This window comes from Trichogramma pretiosum, unplaced genomic scaffold (assembly GCF_000599845.2).
Source record: "Trichogramma pretiosum strain Unisexual culture from Peru unplaced genomic scaffold, Tpre_2.0 scaffold148, whole genome shotgun sequence".
NCBI classification, from domain to species: domain Eukaryota; kingdom Metazoa; phylum Arthropoda; class Insecta; order Hymenoptera; family Trichogrammatidae; genus Trichogramma; species Trichogramma pretiosum.
Window position 1 is genome coordinate 6,047 of NW_019641643.1, and position 6,432 is coordinate 12,478.

The following is a 6,432-nucleotide window of genomic DNA, read 5'->3' on the forward strand; positions in this document are numbered from 1 at the left end:
ACAAAATGGAGCATACGTGCTCACTCGACGGCAGTCAAAGGAGATCTGACGCTCGTGAACATAGAGAACATAGTATAGAGGGCTGAACTGTAGATATCAGCACAGAGCGTAGTTCAGGTTTACTCTAACACCACCCCTTAAACTGAACTACATAAATAAAAAAACTAAAATAAAAAAAAATATGCAATATCATTTACATAAACCCATTTTTAAACACATTTCAGAAAATTTGATTGCGCCTAAAGGCTTTGTAAAAATATCGCCAAGCTGCTCTTCTGAGCGTACATGAGTTACATTTATCTTACCACTTTGATACAATTCGCGTACATAGTAATATCGAACTTCTATGTGCTTCGTGCGCTTGTGAAATTCATTATTCTTTGTTAATTTTATTGCGCTTGCATTGTCGATAAACAAGGTCGGAGTACATTGGTAAGAGTTTATTTCACTTAATAGTCTCTTGAGCCACACTAATTCTTTAGCACCTGCACTGGCAGCAACGAATTCGGCTTCTGTGGTTGAGAGCGCTACCGATTTTTGCAATTGCGATGTCCATGAGACGGCAGTGTCTCCAATGAGAGAAACAAATCCGTTTGTTGACCTTCGTGTGCTTACATCTCCTGCAAAATCGGCGTCCGTATAAGCACACAATCCTTTCGTTGATGGTGTATAGTGCAGTCCAAAATCAACTGTCCCTTTCAGATATCTAAAAATCCGTTTCACAGATGTCCAATCTTTGGTAGAGGGTTCGGTCATTGACCTCGCAGCTTTCGACACAGCATAGGCAATATCTGGTCGAGTAGCGCATGCTAAATACATCAAAGAGCCCACCGCTGATCGATAAGGAACCTTTTTGTCAAGAGCGACAAATTCTTCATGATCTGCTGCATAATTTTCGACTGGAGTCTTTGATGAATTACAATCCTTCATACCAAAACGTTCAAGTATTTTCTGAGTATAAGTCTTCTGTGTGATGAAGAAGCCAGATTCTCGGCGTTGGATCTGCATACCCAAGAATGATTCCAACGATCCTACAGTTATTTTAAATTCTGATTTTAACTGCTCGAGAAATAGGTTCACTTCTGCTTGCGTCGAGCCAGCGATGAGACCGTCGTCGACATATATGGCCACAATTAATTTTCTGGATCCAATTTGGCGTACATATAAACAAGCATCAGATATTGATTGCTTGAAATTATTTTTCTTCATAAAAGCATCGAATCTGGTGTTCCAGCATCGAGGGGATTGTTTTAATCCGTATAAGGATCTTTTCAACTTGCAGACTCGGCCTGACTTGTCATCAAAACCTTGCGGTTGAGTCATAAATATCTCGGCATCGATTTTGCCGTAAAGAAATGCTGACCTTACATCAAATTGTCCCAATACTAGTTTTTCGTCTACTGCTGTTGCAATAAGAGCTCGGATTGTATCATAACGAGCAACAGGGCTAAATGTTTCCTCGTAGTCCAATGCAGCTCGTTGGAAAATACCGCGTGCAACCAAGCGAGCTCTGAATCTGTCAATTTGTCCGTCTGGCTTGTATTTTACTCGAAGTACCCAGCGGTTGTCTATGACGTGCTTATTTGGTGGCAGATCTACCAACTCCCACGTCTCATTCTCATCAAAAGCTTCCATTTCTTCATGCATGGCTTTGATCCATTGTGCAGAATGACGACTTTGCATAGCTTCTTCAAAGTTCATTGGCTCAAGGTCTTGCTTCATGGCTTGCATCGTACACGCCCATGCTGAGTTTGCCTGATGGCTTGGCATCTTGTGAGTTTGGTAGCCAACTTCATAATCCTTCAATCTGGCTGGACATTGAATTTTTCGACTGGGACGAGAATCTGATTTGATATCAGAGATGTCGTCATTTTCTTGAGCACTTGCTTTTTCTTCTGCATTCATCTCAGCATCTTGATTAACTTCATCTTGTTCCTCGCTGTTGATTGCACCATGAAACTCCTCACAGATACTGTCATCTTGCTCATCATCACACTCTGGTATGGAATTGTTTGTAAGTTGAAGTTCAATTTCATTATGACTTGTACATAATTTTTCTGGCTCAAAATCGACATTGCGTGAGTTTATTACACGGTGCTTTGATGGTACCCACACTTGGTATCCATCTTGTTCATTCACATATCCAACAAAGTATCCAAAAACAGCCTTATTGTCAAACTTGCTACGAAACTGTTTTGGCACATTTATGTAACATTCTGAACCAAAGATCCTTAAATAATTGAAACTGTTGAAGACTTTTCCTGACCATAATTCAATAGGACTTTTATTTGATACGCTTGACTTTCCTGTACGATTAAGCAGAAACACTGCTGTGTCACATGCATGAGCCCAAAAAGATTTTGACATTTTACTCACAGATAGCATAGAGCGAGCTAATTCAACTACGTGTCTATTTGATTGCTCTGAAACACCGTTTTGCTCTGGTGTGTATGGACATGTCAGTTGAAATTCTATACCTCTGTCACTCAGAATCTTGCGTACTTTGGAGCAGTCAAATTCGCCACCACCGTCTGATCTGAAGACTCTTGTTGTATGACCAGCGGTTTGACATTCATTCAGAAAAGTACTAAGGTGCGATGATACTTCTGATTTTTCTTTCATAAAGAAAATACGTGTATATCTTGAAAAATCGTCCTTAAATACAACGTAGTACCTGAAGCCATTTATTGAGTTTATTGACATTGGACCATTTACATCTGAGTTGATAACTTCTCCAACTTTTTCAAAACGATTTGGACGTAGATGAAATGGTTTCTTGTGCGACTTTCCAAGTACGCATCCATCACAGAACAATTTTGTATCTTTTACTTTGACTGGTATTCCTTTTTGTAGCAAAATATTACGCACATGACACTTGTCTTGATGGCCTAGTCGCTCGTGCCACCCCTGGAGATGCTCGTCCGTAGTTATAAGGTTAGCTGCCACTGCAATTTTAAGTACACAAACACGCATGTTCATGACATACATTGATCCTATAAGCTTTCCAGTGGCCACGATTTTATTTTTGTACGTCACTTCAACTCCGTTAGCATCATATTTGATTTCGTTTCCACGAGCGGCTGCTTGTCGGACGGAGAAGAGTTGATTACCGATGTCTGGTACATACCATACCGTTTCGAGTTTAGCAGACGACCACTTTCCTTCGACGAGGACCTCTACGTCGACTCTGCCACACCCATGCGCGAGCATAATTTGATTATTTGCTGTTTCGACTGGCTGTGGTGTCGGAAATGATTCATATACGGAGAAACATTGTTTATTTGCAGTCATACGATGCGTTGCACCCGAATCGGAAATCTAGCAGTCTGCAGGCATCGAGTCAGCTCCGACTGAATAGCTGGTAGCTAGAAAGGTGCTTTGTTTGTTGGCACTGTACTTTGGACTAGCCTCCGTGTTCTGACTCTCTGTAATTTTATTTTCTGCTGCGATGCGCTTCTGACAAACAGCGATGAGATGTCCGTTTTTCTTACAATAGTGGCATTGTCGCTTCTCCTTTTTCTCGGAATTTGATGACGAAGTTGCTGCTGACTTGTTGACATTTTTATTTTTATTATAGGTTTGTGACTTCGCGTGAAAAGCGGTAGACGTCTGAGACGACTGCGTAGCTAGAGAGCTTTCTATTAAAACCAAATTTTCGATGAGTAGGTTAGTTGTTTGTTCTTTTTCAGGAATCCGATACCAGGTGGAGCGGTAGAACTGAAACTCCGGACCTAGTGTCTTGAGTATGCGGCGATGCAATAGCGAAAGTGGGAGTTTAGCATTTTTATCTTGCTTCAATAATTCTTCGAGAATATCACTATACACATTTGATAATCGAGATGCATGCTTCTTTACCGACGTCGTCTCGTCCTTTGATAATCCGAAAAAGGTGTCAAAAAGAGTATATAATCTTTGAAGAGACGATTGTTCGTACACTGACACTAGCGTATCCCAAATATCCTTTGCGTTGCTTTTCTTTCTTACGTACATGGCCGCTTCTTCTTCTAGCGCTGTTCCAAGAATACGCGCCGCGCGCGCGTTGTCTCGTTGCCATTCCTTATATTCTTTTGAAGCTGAAGCAGTGCCTGTCGGTGCAGCAGGACATTCCCGGCTGCCGTCAACGATTGAGAAAAGACACTGTTCATTTAGACAAAGTTCGATTTGACACTTCCACGTTTCCCATTGCTCCTCGGATTTGAGTTTTCGAATGTTCACACGACCGTACTCGTCGCTTTTGGAATCTCCGTCCGCCATTTTTGTTGTCACACTTTGTTCAATTTCTTCTATCTCACTTTGTTGTATTTCCACTTCGTCGTAATTGTTTATAATAGACGCACCTGAGCCCATAACCTGTTTAAGTCATGAGTGGAAAAATACAACACTGTATATTAGAGTGGATTGATAAACACACGTTTTCGAAAATCGCTTTGTAATAGTGTACAAAGCTATTCTTTTGACATAAAATGAAAGTAAGCGAAAGCTGATAACTGTCAATTGAGTATTTCCATTCTAACCAGCGAAAATTTGGTGTTTTTTGACCCTTTTTCGCAATTCTCCGTCTCTTTACCGCACTTAGCGTAAATATACTAATGATCGCCTTCCTAATTTTTTTTACCTATTCGAAGGGATAAAAAACATGTTAAAAAACCCGAGTATATGTGTCAGGAGTCCAAATTTTGCTCTAGCTATTCCCCCGGGCGTATCTTAGGCCATTTTTTCACGAATTTTCCTTTATTTTGCTCTTGTCTTTAATTAGCTGCCAGCAAGTCATTTTTTGACTAAATTGGATTCGGGCGCCACGAAACTCTTCGTTTTAAGAGTATTTTTCGAGAAGTTCACACGGCGAGCGCCTAAGATGGTCTCAAAAAATTCTGCACGAGATAGCAGTAGGCCATTTTTTAAGCTCATTTTATGCCTAAACGACGCTTACTATCATATATTGTGAATTTAATATAAATTAATCAAAACCTTTTTTTCAACTAATAAACTTTGGTATTGAAATTTATTTAAATTAAAATAGATACAAATTTATAACCTTTGACAATTTCATTTTTTTTGTAACGATTGCATACAATTTATAATTTTTCCAAATAAAAAAAATGTAAAATTAATCAACGATTTTTTTTAAATAAATGTGTGCATGGGGGGCTGCGGGCTACATGCGACTGCAAAGTATATGTGTGTATGTGTGTGTGTGTGCTGCCAGCAAGTCATTTTTTGACTAAATTGGATTCGGGCGCCACGAAACTCTTCGTTTTAAGAGTATTTTTCGAGAGGTTCACGTGGTGAGCGCCTAAGATGGTCTCAAAAAATTCTGCACGAGATAGCGGTTGGCCATTTTTAAGCTCATTTTATGCCTAAACGACGCTTTTTATCATATATGAAATTAGTCGAATTGCTGAACTTTATGACATAATCTAGCTCAGCGCTAGCAAGTATACAACAATGTATACTTCATAAAATAGTGTATAAAATATAATTCAATAATAGCATATAATATACCGACATCACGGGCCACCCGAGTAAGGCGAGCTGCAGTTCCCGGGCTCTGCGCGACTCTGTGCAGAGTGAAGATCTTTCGACTCCGAAAAATCATAACATGCCCTGCGTCCACGAACGCACATACACACACACACACACACACACACACACACACACACACACACACACACACATACACACATATACTTTGCAGCCTGGTTACGGCCGACCACAAGACCGAGGCCCTACTGATCACTAGTAGGAAAAAAACGGAAACCATCACCATCACCGTGGGCGACGGCAGCATAAGGTCGTCTCCCTGCATCCGCTACCTGGGCCTACACATTGATTCCAAGCTGAGGTTCGACCAACACCTCCGAACCGTCAGCGAAAAGGCAGCAAGAGTGGCTGGAGCCCTAGCGAAGATCATGCCCAACACCGGTGNAAAAAGAAGACCCGGGCTATGTCATCAGCCTCCGAAGCGGTAAAAAAACCCCGATCACTGTGCGAGCTGGAAGCGATAGAAAAACCATAAGTAGGAGCCCGAGACGAGGACTCACAAGGCCGGCAATAGATGGAGCACACCACTCCCATGATGAAGTCGGAAGCGAGAACCACACTCACAAGAGGGCGCCGGATGCGGGAGCCTAGGCTCGATTGTGGCCGCATGATGGCGCCTGAAGCGAGAACCACACTCACAAGACGACAACAGAAAAGGAGGAGTTCAAAAACTCACGGAGACTCACAGCGTAGCGCCGGAAGCGAGAACCACACTCACAAGATGTAGCCGACAGAGCAAAGCGGCGGACTTGCCATCGGCTGCAGAAGCGAGAACCACACTCACAAGATGGCACTTGACAGCGAGTTCTAAGAAGAGAGGCCCAACTCAGGAGGAGATGCCAGCAATGTGAGCCCACGCAGACGGCTCTGAAAAAGGGGATACGACAATCG